We start from the raw sequence: 17,299 nt of genomic DNA on the forward strand, positions 1-17,299 counted from the left end.
GAGGTTTCCATGGGTTTTCCCTCCTTCTGGCCCTTGCTGGTGTCTTGCATTCTGTGTCTTGCATTGGTGGTGAGCTGCTGACCCTTCACTTCATCCATGGGAGTTCCTTCCTGGGGCTTGGGGACACCACCAGATACTCCCACCCAGCAGGATTTCCTTGAGGGTGACCCAGAGGCTCAAACAGCTTCCTACAAACTCCCCTGGGGAACTGGTGCTGGCAGAGGGAGGAGAACAGCCTGGGTGGTGCTGGCTCCAGAGAAGGTGACAGGAAGGGAGCAAGGACCGTGTTCTGCTTCTGTGACTGTCCAGGTGTGCTGCTGTCACATCCACACAGGGTGTCTGATAGCTGTGGCACTCTGAGAAGCACTTATCTTCACAGGATCACATAGAATAGATCGGGTTGGAGAGGATTTATTTATAGATGAAGTTCTCAGTGAGTTTTTAAAGATTTTCATACATCAGGCAGGTGGTGATTTCTATAAAGGCTGTGCTGTGCCACACAGAGCCAGCCTGGGCTGGCTGAGCTGCAGTTAAGCAAGCTTTTCTGAGCACCCTTACTCCTGATGGTAAGAAAAAGTAAATCCTTTAGTGTACAGCTGTCTTAAAGCAGAATTCACTGCACTTCATTATTTGGGGAGGGAAGAGACCCTTGGGGTTTGTTTTTTTTTTTCCATTTTTAAATCTCCAGGTATTCTCTGCTCTGTGCTTACCCCTGTGTGTGAGCAAGGCTGCTTTTTGACTGATGCTGTAGCTGTTGGTTTAACTCCTGCCTCTGCCATGGGACAGGTTCTTCTCTGGGATCTGACATTTGGCAGCAGTGTTTCATTCCTGGACAATTCACAAGTCAAAATTATGGAGATGTTGATGCAGATTTTCTCATTGCCTGTAGCTGCCTAATCCTGGAGTGACAGATAAGTGGTGACCCAAATAATCTGAAGTTTCCTTGAAGGCTCTCAAAGCACTGGACTAAACTTCTTTCCTTCCTTGTAATGCTACAGCAGATGTAGGAAAGGGAAAGTCTGGTCAGGCAATATGGAATGTATTTAAATACTGGGAGATTATTTAACCCTGGCTATATTTTTTCTAGACTTTGAGTTTTGTGAAGTTAACTTAATTTGTCATTTGGGACAAAGATGAGGTGAGCCACCAGGCAGCCTCTAACAAAACCCCTAGTTTCTCAGCCAGAAGCTAAATGTAGTTGATTGCTGGTGTCATCTTCTGGGAGACAGTGCTTATCCTCCTGCCAAAGAACTTCTGTGGAGTGAAGCTTTGTCTCACCAGCTCCTGTCTGTATAGAGCATTGCAGGCTCCTTGGACTGAGAAATGAGTTTTTCCTGAGCTCTCAGCACCAAGTAACTCTTCAGTGTCACTGGAGGTATCGTGTAGCACTGCTCCAAGAGCAGGCAGTTGCTCCAAGCCCTCAAAGGGTGGCTCTAAAGGGTTTTTTAGGAAGTGGAAATCAAGGGTGTGCTCGGGCAGTGCTGGTCTGGAACCGTGTGAGATGCTGCTGTCTTCCTGAGGCGGTGTGTTGTTTGCGGGGTCTGTTCCCTGGCCCTCTCACACGTCTGGGGATAATCATTAACTGTGTCTGAAGCTTCTCCCGAGGGCTTTGCGCTTCCTGCTCCTGCAGGTGAATAGCAATGAGGCAGAACTGAGCCGAGGAAAGGCTTGCTGCCAGCTGTGGAGAATCCACACCTGTTGCTACAAGTGTAATCATTAGCTTGGCCTTTTAAAGTGTCTGGAAATAACTATCAGGGTACTAGGTGCTAAGAAAACGTCCAGGCTTCTTTTGGAGTGGTTGTGTGGCTGATTGTGGGTAACCCTTGAGAGGCATTGAAAATTGTGTACTCAGTGATGCTGAACTTTTCTCTGCAGTGTGAAAGCCAAACAAGAGAACTTGTAATCCACAGAGTACCTTCATCTGGATCTTTGTTCTTGTTGCCATTACAACTTTCTTTGCAGCTCAGATAATTTCCTTGTGTAATTCCCTGCCCTCTCACAGAAGGTGGAGTTGGGGACACTACAAAACACACGAGCTGTTGTTGCATCACCCTGGTTTGCAGTGAGCAAAGTCAAGTGTTTGGGTGGTGGTACTGCAGCCTCTTCAACATCCACATGGAGTTGCATTTGGCAGTAAAAATGTGCTGAACTGATGCTGCTCTAGCAGAGATACTGATGTTTGGTCCAATGAAGTAATGCTGTATTTTGAGAAGAAACAGCAACAACACAAAATTTTGAAATAGAAGTACAGCTATATTGGAAGATACAGTGATTGTAGCTTTTCTGATGATGTCATTAGAGAAATAAAAAATGTAGGAAAGGGGAATGAATTTTTGTTGGGTTGCTGTTGTTTGGCATCTGTGGTTACTTCAAAATTTTACCCTGTTCTCCCTGTTTTTAAAAAAGTTTGGTTTAAGTTTTGTTCATTTTGCCTCTGTTAGTATGAGGGAGAAATGACTTCACTGTGTGGTTACAGAAGCAGTTGTGCTTGCTGTGTGAGCTGGTGTGACTCCCAAAGCTCAGGATGCTTCCTCTGAAGAAAAACTCCAGAATTAATTAGCATACTTGCTTATTTTTTTAGGAAGAACAACCTGTTAGTTTACATTGGTAGGGAGACTAAAACGGGATCCTTCTGGTAAAAGGGAAAACTGTGTTTGAACTGTGGAGAACAGTGAGAGGAGTTTTGTCAGTGAGCCACATCTTGCTGGATTCCACCTTTTCATGTCAGTTTGGGACTGCATCAATCACAATAAGCAGATCTTAATTCTGGGCAGTGCCCTGACATGCAGGTCACAGATCTCACTGTGAGATTGGAGCTTTGTGTTAACTTTTTGCGTTTGAGGACAGCAGTTTCTTTTGAAAGCAAAGCTGCTCCACTGCTTCAGTCCATGCATTCAGTGAAGAAAAGTATAAGAATTACTTTCTCCTTTTTGATTGATTGGAGTAATTAGTGAAAATAAGTTTCTAACATTAAAGCTGACAGAAATGTAATCTGATGTCTTGTCAAATTCACTGGCATTACTTTGCAAGAGGCCGATTGACAGCTGTGGGGGAAAAGAGCTGCAATTGTGTTTATATGGAACCTACAGCACTTGTCTTTAACTCAAGCAGAAGTTACTGAAAATGTCCCTAGACCTTTCTACAGTCCTTAATGTTAAAAGATTTTTTTTATTTTTAAGGCAAAATGTCAATGTAAAAGAATTTCTTGACTTGGACATGCAAAAGTGAGAAAATTTGTGGGTGCAGCTGAGTGAATTAATTTAAATTCTTAATTTAAATTCTACTTTAAATTCTTCAAGGTGCTTATAGAGTACAGCTGTTGTGGCAGATCTCACCGTGTCCCTGTGAAATCTTATAGCTTTGATAGATGGATCTCTAAGAGGTAGAGCAGCAGAACTCAGATCCTCTGCTTTTTGAGGTGAGGATTGGTTTGATATATTGGCAGGTGCTTCAAAAGGTAGAAGGTGCTTCTAAAAGCTTCCCTGTAATTTCAGTGTGAGTCAGTGGAGTGATTTCATTATTGTCTGTTGGCTACTAGCTGAGATTTGGGATATGCTGGATTTGGGCTGGACTCCTCTGCTCTGTGACAGCACAGACCTCAGGTGAAGCAATGAAATGTTGCTTAGTGGTACAACATTGAAGGGTGTAATATAGACACTTCAGAGTGTTTTAAATAGAAATCAATGTTTTATAAAGTCCACTTTGGTGTTTGTGTTTACTCTCAACACAAATGCTTTGAAATGGTGTAATTTACTGTAAATTTTTGTGATTTTTTAAATGCAGTTGTTCGAAGTTTATAACTAAACTTTACTCAGCAGAAATAAGACTGAACTTGTCCCTAGTCTGGACATTCTTTAGATGAATTATTAAAGCAAAGTCCCTCATGCTGTAAAGAAATAGTTCCTTTGGAAAGGGGGAGTGATAACATTGGTGGATGGGCCAAGGGTCCCCCTCTGACAGGTTGTAGCAGTCAAGGCTCTCTCCTGCTCTCTTCCAGTCCCAACCCTAAAATAATGGACAGGATGGGATCCTGACCTGTGACTGGGCATCCTGCAATCCCAATAATCTGTTTTTTTAGCAGTCTCTAGTGTATGTGTAATATTTGAAGCCTCAAGTCAAAAGTAAAAAGCTGCTTTATTAGTTGTCAGCTAAACACTTTTTTTGTTGGCTGTTATGCTACTTCTCACTAGACATTTAGAAACCAGGGGAAGTTTAGAATGAGGTTTGTTTTTTTAAAGCCTACTTGAAATAAATTCTGTAAGTAATTAGAAGATGTAGTACTGTGTGTCACTGGGGAGAAGCTTTAGAACGTAGCACTTCCATATAATGGTTACTTCACTAATATCCTTTGAAGAATGAAAATGTTGCTACAATTCATGCAATACTTTTCCATTTGATACATATTTCTGATTGCGAAGTGTGCCTTTTTATTTTGCACAGAGAAAAGTAATAATAAATCAATTTCTGTTGCCTTCTGTTGTATATCATCCCTAAAAGTTTCAGCCATTTGAGCTTGTTTTATTGTGTGTATTTGCTTGTATTGAATGCGTTCCAGCTCTTCATTTCCCAGGGCATATAAAATTGGTGAAATTCCATGGGAAAGGATTTTTTTGGGCATGTAAACATAGTGTCAGGAATTTCTAAAGCTCAGGAAGTGCAGGCACTTAAAAGTTGTGGGAGTCAAATGCATCCATGTGTGCTTGTGCACATTTCTGAAGGCAAACTCTTGTAGTGGGACATCACAGGATGGTTGTGGTTTTTTGTTTATTTTTTTAAATTTTTTTTTGGTTTTTTGGGTTTTTTTTTTTGAGATTAGGTTTCCCCCAAGAGTTCTAGCCAAGTAAAGGAAAGGAAGTCAGGAGAGAACAAGTCTGCTGTTATTTCCTGGATTATATGTATTTACCTCCTAGAGAAGTTGTGCAATAAATAAAGGCTTGGTCTGGCCAAGGTTTATGGAAAGTTCCAAAGGAAACGTCTGTAAATGGTTACTGCTTTTGACGAAACTCTTGTTGCACTTGCTAGAAAGAGAAATAGACCTGTGAACAAAGAGGATGAGCTTAAGTCAGGCTAAACATAGATTTATTTTCTAATTAATCGGATGTTTATTATGAAATGTGTAATTTGCAAGTCTTTCTTGCAGGACAAACAATAACTGTCATGGAAAACAGCAGATTTAAGTGTATTCACCAGTGTCCCAAACATTGCTTTCCAACTTCATCCTGTCCTTCAGCCACTAAGCAAAACTTAATGTGATGTGCTAGTTGAAAGATGTTTTGTCTTGTCCTTGCTCAGTTTGGCCAAGCCAGCCCATGTTTTTCCACGTTTTTGATGTGGCTGTCCAGCCAAGCTCTGCCCTTCCAGGCACCAGTGGGTGTCCAGTGGGTGGCTGTTGAGATTTCCACCAAAACCCTCAGGCCCAAATGCTGAGGGATCAGAAGGGAAGAATCCTCGTGCCCCAAGGGTGAATCTGTGACCAAAAAGCAGAACAATTTAGCTCACTGTGAGCTGAGGGGCTGCCAAATCCCTGTGAGAACAGGGGTGGTATTTGGTGGGGCAGGGATGCTTTGGGTGTGGAGATGGTAGTGGGCACAGGGGCTGCTGGATTGTTTGCTTTGTGTAGTGGGGTGAGGGATTTTGTCTCCCATAAAATTGCTTTTGCTGAGAGCCCTGTAAGAAATTACCATAAAAGTCAGTGTGCTGTGTAGTCCTCCTCCTTCCCACCATCCTGCTGCCACTTTCTTATTTATAGAGCCTTTCCCAAGAACCTTTTTGTAGTCCCATTTTGGTGTGTGTAAAAGTGCTGGAGAAGCAGCACATGCTGCTTTTTGCTTCTGTACCATGCTCAGTGAGAAAAGGAGCCTTTTTTTCATATGGCTTTGATAAGCTTTAGGAAAGTTTTGTCCTTGCTGGTGTCCTTTAAAATATATTTTTTTCTGAGGGAGTGAACTTTGAAGTAATTAATTGGACCTTGAAAATCAAGTGATTATCTTCCAGATAGCATGTCTGAGATGTATGTCTGTGTTCAGAGAGCAATGCCTCAGATGCTTAACATTTTCAAATGCCATTGTAAGTAAACAATCCTTGGAAGTGTTTGCTGGAGATGTCACTGCCAAATTAAGATAAAAATTGTAGAATCATAGAACAGGAGCTCCTGAGGTACCATTAATTTCTTCTGGAATATTTTCAGAGGGTTCAATAGGTTACATAGGGGTTTTCTTTGTGGGTTTAACAGGTAGAATAGCATAGAAAAGGTTTTTTTAAAAAAAGGAAAATGCACAGATAGAGATGAATAGAGCCTGGGATGATCACTGGAAGAGCCCCACACCACTGGTGTAACTTTCTCAAGCGGCAGGGGTGGAGAAATGTAGTGACAGGTGGCAGAGTCCTGATATTTTCAGAAACTTCTGTCTTTTTGACCAGCAGAAAATGCTGTTTTTCTCTGGAGTGGTTTGGGGACATTTCAGATCTGTGTAAATAATTTCAGCAGGTATTTTTAGAACAGCCACAAGAATAGATGGCAGAGCTTTTCCAGGTAATGTTTCCTGAACATTTCCAGGTAACTCTCCAAGTTAGAAATAATTATTTAACACAGATTTTTTTTTGCTATTCTGTTGACACCTTACTCATGAGTATTTTTGGTCATCTGATAGTTCAGGTTAGAAACACCAAGCCTTGCAAAACTCTCTTACTCCTTTGAGTTTTTATCATTTGTGTCTGTAATCCTCCACAGTGACAGAATCAAGTTTTTAATATGCATCCTCGAGTACTTTGAGCAGCGCTTGTGCTCTTATTTACTGGGAGATAAGTGCTCCTTGAGTGTCTCCAAACTTGGACTGGATGTGGAGATTTAATATGGCCATTATTAGTGCTGACACTAATAATGTTGTTGAACTGTTGGGCATCAGCAGAGCTCACATCCTTGCTTGTTGCCTTCCTGGTCTCCCTACAGCACAGTAAATGTCAGGAATTATCCCCACATTATTTTAAATGCCAGTGCTAAGGCCAACTGTCTTTAAATGCCAGTTCTACTTAAACTTACAGGTGTTGTCATAGGCTAGGAGGGATTTTAATGAAACAATGACCTGTGGCTCCATGAAAGTTTAAATAAGTGATTTCCTTTGCTGGTAACAGAATCTCATTTACCCTCATGTGTGATTCCAAAGAAATATTAATGCTTCCAGTACAAGTTTTAATGCAAGTTTTGTACCTTTGAGGTGTCTCATATAGATGGAAAAATAATGATTGAGAACGGTGAAATCAAATCCTCAAAGTATTTTAGAATTTTCTTTTAAGATTGCTATTCTAACTTTTAAAAATAACACTATTGTTTTTGATGGGAAAATAAGCTAACATAAAATCCTGAGCAGACTTTTGTGGGAAGCAAGCCACTGGCTATGTTCAGTCATCTGTCTTTGGTCTACCCAACAGGGTGTTGCTGGAACATTTCCAGATTCTGGGAGTTGTGGTCTTGTTCTACACAAAAAATGTACACATCACTTATATTTGTGTGCTGCTTTTCCTCAGCATGCATTGGTGTGGCCATAGAGGGAATGGCCTCTTCTGCTGGATTAGGTGGTTTCATGGCACGTGTGTGTTCAAATTTCTGAGCAAGAGTTTTTAGGCAGGAAAGATAGGATATTTGTTTTCTTTAGGAATGTGTGCTCCATGAATTGCTGGTCAGGTCACAAAGGAATCCCCCGTTTCTGAGGAGTAGTGGGACTGGAAGGACACATTCCTTTGGCCGTAAGGACAGTTCTGCAAGTTCTTGTCAGCTGGAACAGCAGCATCAAAATGCACATGGAAAGTGTTGGAATTTGTGCAGTGTAGTAACTGCAGTGCTACTGCTTCTCTCAGTAGTCAGATGCTTTGGGCAAAATAAAATAACTCTACTATCATTAATGTTCTGAACTAAAAATTTTATTGCTTCAACAGCAAGCACTTTCAGGTTTTTTTTCTATATACAGTCCAGGTGATAAGGTGGAAGAGGAAGGATAATTGGCACATGGGTCATTGTTTTCTGGATGCAGTCTGAAATCCTCTGCTTTTATATGCAATTACAATATTGGTAACACAAAGTCCTCAAATATATCAGATTAATGAATTCACTCCCATGATACCATAATTCTAGATGAGTCCAGTGCCCAAAGGAAGGACAGGACAGGTTTGCAAATTTGGTGTCCAGTTACTGTGTTCAGAGGGATGAGGAAAAGTGTTCTCAAAGTCTGTGAGGTTTTTGTGTGTGGGTTTTCTTGGGTTTGTTTTGCTTGTCCCCATAGGCTCTCAGAGCAGTCACATCACTCATAATGGGCCCTGAGTGTCACCAGCTCATTGCCCCAGAAGTGCCTTAAATGACATTTTGGATAGGGACTGATGACAGCCCCGTGGTGTAGCAAGGACTAGGTTAAAGCCTGATCTAATGTGGTTTTAAGCCCCAGAGCTCATTTGAAGCCAATGCCACAGTATCTGTGTCTGGTGCTTCCTGGGATTGGTGAAAAGTGAAGAGTTGCTGGTGCTTGCTGTCATGAAATGCTTCTTACCCTCTGTAAGGGGTACAGGGGCTGCTGTACCTGTGCAGGGTTCAGGGTGTGGCTGCCAGGGGTGATCCTGCCCCACTGTCACCTCCAGGGAGGCTTTGCTCTTCTGAAGCTGATCCCCATACTGGGATTGAGCTCAGGAAAGGGAAAACCCCTGAGTTCCTTTCCTGCACACAAAACTCTTGTGATTGTGCAGCCACATGATCATGCACCCAGTTGCTTCAATGGCATGTCCTTATCAAATTGTGTTAATTGGCTGATAAGTTCCAAAATGCCTGTTCCAGAGGCAAGGAGGCTGCTGAGTGACACAATCTGGGGATTACATCCACCAGCATCCTTCCTAGTGCTGTGTGTTGGTATTCATCCTGTGTCTGCATCATTCTGACAAGTGACAGCCTTCTGAGCCACACACAGCTTTGTCCTTGAGCTAAAATGTAATGTTATTTCCAGAATGCCTGCTGCACCCACAAAGCTTGACATCACCAGGGAAAGAAGTTTGCATCCACAGACCTTAATATTTGGCTTTCACATCAGTTACATGACATGTCATGTGAATGGTTTTATGCACTCACATTGGTTCTGCTCCTCCTGATGCTGACTGCTTAAAAGATCATTTAATGACATTAAATAACTTATCCCTGTTGTCCGTTCCCAGCAGACGTGCATTCCCTTGCTGAAATAGCATAAAGGTCTGAGGGGGAACTTTTGAAAAGGCTGGAAGAAGGATTTGTGCTGGTAGTCTGGATTACAACTGTCCTATCTTTCTGTCTGTTTCTCAATGATTAAATTGGCAAGCAACAGTCAGCTGACTAGTGAACACAGCACAAGTAGCAAAAGCTGCACTGTTTGCTCAAAAATTTCAATTTCATGTAACATCAGCATGAAATTTGCTGTTGCTGTCTCTAAGGCTGAGTACACCATGGATTTCAGGCAGTACTGGCAGTGAGTGATCATCAGAGATTAATTTAAGAAATATTTTTGAAATGTGACTGAATAAGTTACTGCCAAAGGCATTTCTGTTATTTTGTGGCACTTCTGATCTCTGCTTAATTAGAAATACTGAACTGTTCTAGTGTGTGAGCAGACAGCTCTCATCCTGCAAGTTTTTTGTCCCTGACATCTATGTTCCACTTAGTGCTGTTGTCTTTGTAATATAAGGAAAATTGGTGTGAGAACAGAACTGGGTTTCAGAGTTTTTCCAATTCCTGCTGTCTGATATGTGCTTGCCCCTTAGGTATGCAATAAGTCACATTCCTTACAGCACAAGAAATAAGTAGTGTATTAACCATTAATCTAGAATTGCAGTTGAGACATCAATTGCCAACTATGAGGACTGTTGGATACCTCTTTTAAGTACATTAAATATGGTCCTGTTTTGGCAGGGAAGACACTTTTCCTTTGTGCTGCACACAGCCACTATAGCTGCAAGGACAGTGTAAAATCACATTTTTGAAGTGTGCTTTATGTTCTTTCATTCCTGTAACTCACACAGGCAGAGCTTTCTTTTATACTTGCAGTGGAAAGTTATCTGATATGCTAAAGATAATCTGTCAACAGCACGATTATTAAAATGCCCTGTTGATTAAAGACATTCTGATTTCAGATCAATGTTGGTAAAAATAAGTCTTAGCATGGAGTTGCCTCAAGATCAAGAAACATGAGCCCAGAGTTGGTTTGTGAGAAGCTAACTTAGGTGACTGCTTATTTCTGTGAAAATTACTTTTTATATCCCATAGACACAATTAAAGCTGCATTTATTGGAATGAACAGCCTCGCTGCCATATAGATGGAAGACAGATTATAAAGACATATGTGATGCTGCAGTGAAGCCCCCAAGAATGAATGATCCAATGAGGATGAAATCAAATTGTCTGGGTGCTGTAATGAGAAGACTCAGTTTTTATCCCTCCAGCTAGCTGGGAACACTCAGGGCTGCATTTTGCAAGGGGAGATTGTGCTATCATTTGGAGATCATTATAGCATCAACAAAGAGAATGAAAGCTATCTCCAATTTATTTTGGCCCATTTAGTCCAGCATTTGATGTATCTGATACATTGTTTACACTGTGAAGGTTAAATATTTTATCTGTTACATTTAAATGAAAATAAACAGCCTAAAATGAGGGAAAAGGCGTGCTAAGTAAATACTTGGGGGAAAATATTCCTCTGTTCTTACAGCACTTCAAAAATGAAGGAAAAAAATAATGCCTGTAATGCATTCTTATGATGTTTCTTTTATTTTTGCTAGCTCCTCTGAAGAGCAGGTTATCACAGTGCCTAATTCTAGAATTGTACAGCCCAGGGATTAGGGGAATAGAGGATTTTCCATGCTCTCAAATGGATTTAGCCTGGAGCTCACACATGTGGACCTTTAGAAATGCAGGTGCCAGCTGGATCTGGGAGCCTTGGCACATCAGGGCCTCGCTCTGCCTCTGCTCTGGCAGGAGAATGGAGGCAGGAGGGCAGAGATCTCCTTAATTCCATGGCTTCAACATGGAATTCCTGCCTCCCAATTACCTCTGGGTGGTCCCAGTGGCTGGCCAAGCTCTGGGACTTCCTCGTGGCCTGTTCAGCTGCTGTCCCCAGGCAAGGCCATTGGTCACCAGGGCCAGTCCTGCTGGCTGTGCAGCTTCTGCTGTGAGCCAGGACAGAGGAATTTTAATTGCTGGCTGTTAACTCTGGAGGAACTGACATTTAATGGCTTGCACTATAGGAATATAAAGGGGTCTCATGGAGAACCTGGATACCTGTACTCTTCCTTTCTTTCAAGATACTAAATTACAAAGCAGAGCCATCCCACCCTGGTGTTAATGCAACTTATCAGCAAAAACTTAAGCGTTCAAAACCACCCAGGACTGTCATATTGAGAATTCTCATTTAACTTAAAGTGTTCCTGTATTAACCCTTAGTTATTACCATTTTCCATATAAATGGTGAACACACAAAGCCACACACTCAAAAGGCAAAATGGAGTCTGGATCCTGAGGTTATATCGATGCGTGACTGCAGTTTAGCATTTTGAGATAAAATGTTACTATTTTTGGAGTTGCTTCACTTTCCCAGAAGCAGAAGTTATTTAGTAAGCTATGAAGCCATCAGATTTATAAGACTGTCCAAATCCAACTCAATTTTTTAAGTATGCGGTTTGTCCAGCTAGAAAGTTTCAGACTCTACTGGGGATACTGGCAGTGGCTTCAGCAGTGAGCAGGCATGGGCTAAGATTTGCCTGGCTATTTCACACATGGCCTAAAACCCTTTGGGCTTTTATTTGCCTGTTCATGGCCCATAGAAGCCTCCTGGGTTCATTGCTGCCAGGTTCTGTCTGGTGAGGTCTTTCATACCAACTTCTGGAAAATAGCATGCCTTTTTCACAGCAGGTTTCATAAAAGTGTAAATGATATCTTTGGTACTGAGCGCCACTGTTGTCTGTAGAATTGCCTGCACACTTTTCCGAGGAAAAAGTGTGATAATCTTCAGAAGCTGCATGCTCCTTAAGCTTGGAAATAAATAGCTGGTTGCAGCGATGGATTTTGCCACCAAAACTTCTAAATACCTGCAGGGCTTGCTTGCGTAAAAATCCTTGGAGCCAAATCCCCGTAAGTCATTCCAAATCCTTTCCTCAGCACATCTGGCTTGCCTTTTTTTTTTTTTTTTTTTAGGGTCTCAACATCAGCCACAACAGAGAATGAAGTGTGTATGTTTTCAAATTATTGGATAGGTAATTTCCTCAATGACTGTTAATGAGCAAAGGGTACTTAACATCTGAGTTTCAGGCTGTGTTGGATGTGTAGGGCCTCCAGGATGTAGCTGTTCATGGCAGTTAACTCCTGACACACTTGGGGTTTCAGTTCAAAGACTTGCATGTCCCGGTCTCATTTTCAAGAATCTCCAGCAATATCACTTGAATTCAAGATTTCACTTCAAGTTGTAGAAATCATTCTCCTGAAGTGCTCGGGGAAAAGGCAAGTTCACCCTGGTTTTCTGAGCTTGAGAGGAGAGTGAAGGCTGTGTTCCTGCCGCCTGGGCAGATGAGCACTTGGAATGAGCTAGAATTAAACTTTCTAGTACCAAGTTTCAAACTGCTGCTGTGAGGGATTGCTGCTGTCGTAGACCTTCTGTGGTGTCTGCTCAGTCTTAGTTACTCAGAAGACTTACACTGTTTTATTTTGAGCCTGAGCTAATCAGCATCTCAGAGACACCATGTACTTCCCCCAGGCTGAGTACAGCACAGCACAGACAGAATCAAGCAGGTAATTTGGAAATTCAGGGGAACTCTCTGAAGGCTCTGCAGGCATCCCCTCAGCACTTCCAGGAGGGAAGAAGGAACATTGGAAAGACAAAAGACCCTCTTTTGTGCTCCTTGCTCCTAAAGCTTAGCGGACAAATTCGGTGCAAATTCACAAAGACCTTGAATGAGTCACCCCAAAATTCTTCGGCTGGTGGCATTACATAAGGATGGGACTTGGAACGGCTTCATCTGACTGTTGCACAATTCTGTGTAAATAGAGAAGTTTTTTGATACATTTGTTTCTTTTTAGCTGATGCTCTTGTAAAATATTTATCTACAGTTACTTCAGTTTCCCTTTGTATGCTTGGTGACTGAGTCCAGTGATGCTGCGACACTAGAATGGAATTGTTTCCTGGTTGACTCTTCCCTCTTGCACTTTATGTCTTAAATAATAATAATTAAAATGCCTGAGCATGTGTATAGTATTCTCTGAGGAACAGCTGGTAGCTTAACACAAGATTTGGGGAGTTTCCATCCTTTGGAGGATTGTAGGATCTGACTTTACATTGCAGGCAATACTTGAATGCAGGAAATCTTGGCTGAAAAATTATATGGAGTGAATAAAAGACGAGTGCTGATGCACACACCTGGTGACAGGCTGTGTTGTTTTTATGCCTGGAGAGAGGAAGAAAGTAAAGACAACATCTGAAATGGGCTGCAGTAAGTAAAGAACAGCAGAGTGAGTAAATGATGTCTGTGATATCAATGCACATCTTGAACTTGTTTATTTATAGCTTGCATGTGTCATGTATTTGGAAATAGAAGAGCTACTTGGTCACAGCCCTGCAGTAGCACATGCTTGGCAAGGTACAATAACTTAGAACTTTTATATTTTAAAATATTTTTTTAGTATTTACTACTCCAGGAGGTTTATAACAGTTTATCAATTTGATTCTTTAAAGGTGAATGTGTTTCCCTCAAGACTGACAGTCACATACTGTTTCTAAATTGTCCAGACACAAAGCCATCATTCTTAATTTTCTGGCCTAAACTTGAGATGTGTTTTAACTTTGCCAAAAGGATAAATTCTGGACTGAGTCCAAGGTCTCAAGATCTTACCATATCTGGATGTCCCCTTGCCTGTGTTTGTTGCCCTTTGGCTTTCATCTTTCACCAGCTCACTGGCAGCAGCACAGGGGGACGAGGCCAAGCTGAGTGGCAGCCTTGGTGTGTTCTATCAGGGCTCTCTGAGCAAGTGCAACTGCTCACATCAGAAGTTTTTATTCCCAGAATTTGCCTCCTTCCTTTGGAGAACAAGGATGGGGGATTCAGTGGCTGTGCAGCTGGTTGGAAGTGACTGGGGCTCCCAAATTCAGAGTGGAGCCAGCTCTCAGTTGCCAAGGGAGTTAAAGCCGATTGTTTGCCGGCGCTCTGCTGATTTGATTAATGACCCAAATCAGCTGGCTGAGAGCATATCACTGCCAGAGCCTGTTAAACAATGAAAACAGGAAACTTGTGTCTCTTCAATCTCTGTGCTACTGTGGTGTCACCAGACATAACAAAACGGAGGCCTTGCAGTGTGTGGGGAAGAGGAGGATATTTAGGAAATTTAGGAATGGATTAAGCCCTAGCCACACCCAGGCCCTGGACTCTGCTGGATGTGGGAACTGGCAGTGGCCTCTGAGGAACCACCTGCTTCCTTGAGATTGCAGGGAGAGATCTCAGCTCTTGCTTTCTGCCCCAGCATATGTTTCCTGCTCTTGGGTTTGAGCCTTGCGGAGAGCATGGCTGGAGGAAAGGGAATATCAGAGGTGCCCTTGGAGCATCTCGAGCTGCATATCCAATGTGCAGGGCAGCTGCAGGGAGAAGGGGAGTAGGGCACAACAGAGAATGTGCCTTAGCTGGGGCAGATACTGGGAACAAGTGGCAGGGAGGAGGGGAAAGTCAGGTTTGATGGGGAATATTCCTTACAATTTCAGTGTGACTGTATTAGGAAATTTGCACCAATTCTTCTGCAGGCAAACCTCTTGTCAAGCATGGAGATCTTCCCAGGAAAGCCAAGGGTGTTTGCGTCCTCCCAGGGCTGCTTCACAACTGAGCATGTTCAATGCTAGCTGCAAACTTCATCCACTTCGTTCTGAGTGGCTGAGACTGAAGTGTTGTCTCTGAATGTGGTTTTCACAGAGGTTTTGCCAGGGTGGTGGGGCAAAAGTGAGTGTGGGAGATGACACTTTTGATCCCTGTTTTCAGCTTTGGACTGGTGGGGTTTTGGACTGTTTGGCCATTGGGCTGTTTGCTTTCAGATTTATTTGAAGTTGCTGTGAGTAGAAGGCAGAGGATACTGTGGGTGTGAGCAGGTCCACCTTTATCTCCTGTGATATGTTTCATCTGTGTTACATATTATCACCAGCTTCTATAAAATACTTTGTATTAAAGCACACTACTAAAAGCAACAGTTATGGTTAAGTAATTTCCAAGGCTATTACAAGTGTCAACCTGAGACAGTTTAAAATTATTTTTTTGGCAAATAAACAGACATACAGAATTAATAAATTATTCTCATATAAACATCTTGAAAGTTAGACAAATACAAACAAGTCTGCCTGCTTATAAGCCAGGACCAATGATTTCATGGAAGAACTGGTCAGCCTGTTAATTCAAGTACATTGAGCACTTTCTTTTCCTAGAGGAGTTTTTTTGTGAAAGCAATTCCCTGACAGATCTGACCAGTATTTGTCTTTCTGTGCGCAGTAGTAGCAAGCAAAGTAGTAAAGTTATTTTTCTTGGTACCTGGTTGCAGCATAACCAGGTGAAAAAGTTTTATTTTTTTGCTTTTAAGCAAAATATTCCTCCATTTTAAGTTTTAAATAAACATTTTCAGGTAAGCTTTAATAGTCTTGTTGTTTGGTTTTTTATTTGAATAAGTGGGAAGTTTGGGTCCATATTTTGCTTGGATACACATGGCTTCAATTAATGAATGGTTTCTGGTATTCATGTGGGATTCAGGAGCAGCCGGGCAATAAAGCATATTGTTGTACAGGATCAGGTGGAGAAGATTTCCCTGTTCACCATTCCAAACACACATTCTCACAATTCTCCTGGTAGATGTTTTACAGCTGTGTAAATACTCAGTTTATGTGCTGCTGCTTATCTTGCTTGCTCCATTTTTAAAACTATAACACTGATCCTAATTTTGTGTATAATGTCTTCCTACCAACTCAAACAACTCCTTCCCTTGGGTTCATGTTCCTAATTGCAGCTTTAGATCAACTCTCTTCAATGTAACATTTCTTTCCTTTTGATCTTGATGCCTGCTTCAAACATGTTGTAATTAAATATGTATCTGCCACATCCTAAGCATTCAGTCTGGAGATCTGCTGTAAAGCTGAAATTGCTCTCTGCTCTTAGCTCAGTGAGCCAGGAAGGTCTAAATAAAAGCTTGGGAGCAACTGATTTTGTTTATACTGTTATTTGAGATGTTACCATAATTTTGAGCTGGCTTGTTTTAGTTTTGTTGTTTTAAGAGCTATGAACTTGTATCAGACTACAAGGGCAGTTATCAAAGCACTTAAATAATTTGTAGATCTAGCCAACAGCTTAGCTTTGGATGTGGCTGTTGTGGGAAGATGTGAAGAAAATGCAGAATTGTGGGATCTACCTAATTCTGTGCTGCTGTGCCCTATTTCTTCATGACTGTAAGAGCTTCATCTCAGCAATGGTGGCTCTGGTTGTGCTCTGCTGGGAGCTGGATGTCCTGATCCAAGCTGTGCTTGACTCCTTGTTCAGGAGTGCAAGGAGTAATGGGGAGTAATTTACTATTTATTACCTGATAAGGCACCTGAATGTCTGTAAAGCGCTTGACATGCTCTGGTGGAGGTGGAGATTCACAGATGCACGTGGGGCAATAAGGAACTATAAAATGCATTTATATGCCCTGCATGCTCAAAGTCTGTTCTGGGAAGAGATGTTTCCTTTACAGCTCTACTGAGAGACCTCTCCACCTTTAGTGCAGGATTTCTGTGCAAACATGGCAGAAGGGCTGAGGTTTAAAACTGTCTGGGGAAAAACAGCAATACTTTTGGAGTGTTAGAGATTACACCTGAGACCTCATTCTGGGTTCTTCATCTTCATTCTTTCCCTGCCAATAGGAGTTGTAAAATCCAGTGTCTAGTCTCAAGACAGTATGTGTCAAAGCATCCTTTGAGTCTTACCTGCCTTGTCTTTTCCTCTGAGGTGTTTGATAATGATTTAGCCATTATTGTTTGACTTTCCTGGACTGGTTTGCATGAAAGGCTGGCTAAGATGTTAGAGGCCATGGGAATGTACTTTGTGATGGCACATATGGGCCGTGGTCTCTGCTAGTGCACTTATCTGGCTTCAAAGCAAAACCAAAAGGTACTTCCGACCTCCCCATCCCCTCAAATACTGCACTGGATGTCACTCATCAAATTCCAAAAAAGGCTAAGTGTTTTTCTAGTCCTGTAGAATAACTCACTGAAATACCACAGCAAAAATACTCTTGCTTCTGAAAGAGTAC

At 41.9% G+C, this 17,299-nt stretch overlaps 1 protein-coding gene and 1 long non-coding RNA gene across 5 annotated transcripts in view; both read left to right on the forward strand.

Annotated features, from left to right (window-relative positions):
- Window positions 1-17,299, forward strand: part of PLCB1 (phospholipase C beta 1) — a 343,204-nt gene that overhangs the window by 26,145 nt on the left and 299,760 nt on the right. The window lies entirely within an intron of this gene.
- Window positions 1-17,299, forward strand: part of LOC146768007 (uncharacterized) — a 58,940-nt gene that overhangs the window by 15,086 nt on the left and 26,555 nt on the right. The window contains exon 2 of the long non-coding RNA XR_014954432.1: window positions 4-17,299. This exon is cut by the window's right edge and continues 26,555 nt beyond it. This is a non-coding gene — a long non-coding RNA (uncharacterized LOC146768007). The remainder of the gene's footprint in view (window positions 1-3) is intronic.

The sequence above is a fragment of the Lonchura striata genome, chromosome 3 (assembly GCF_050655825.1).
Source record: "Lonchura striata isolate lonStrDom1 chromosome 3, ASM5065582v1, whole genome shotgun sequence".
Taxonomy (NCBI): Eukaryota; Metazoa; Chordata; class Aves; order Passeriformes; family Estrildidae; genus Lonchura; species Lonchura striata.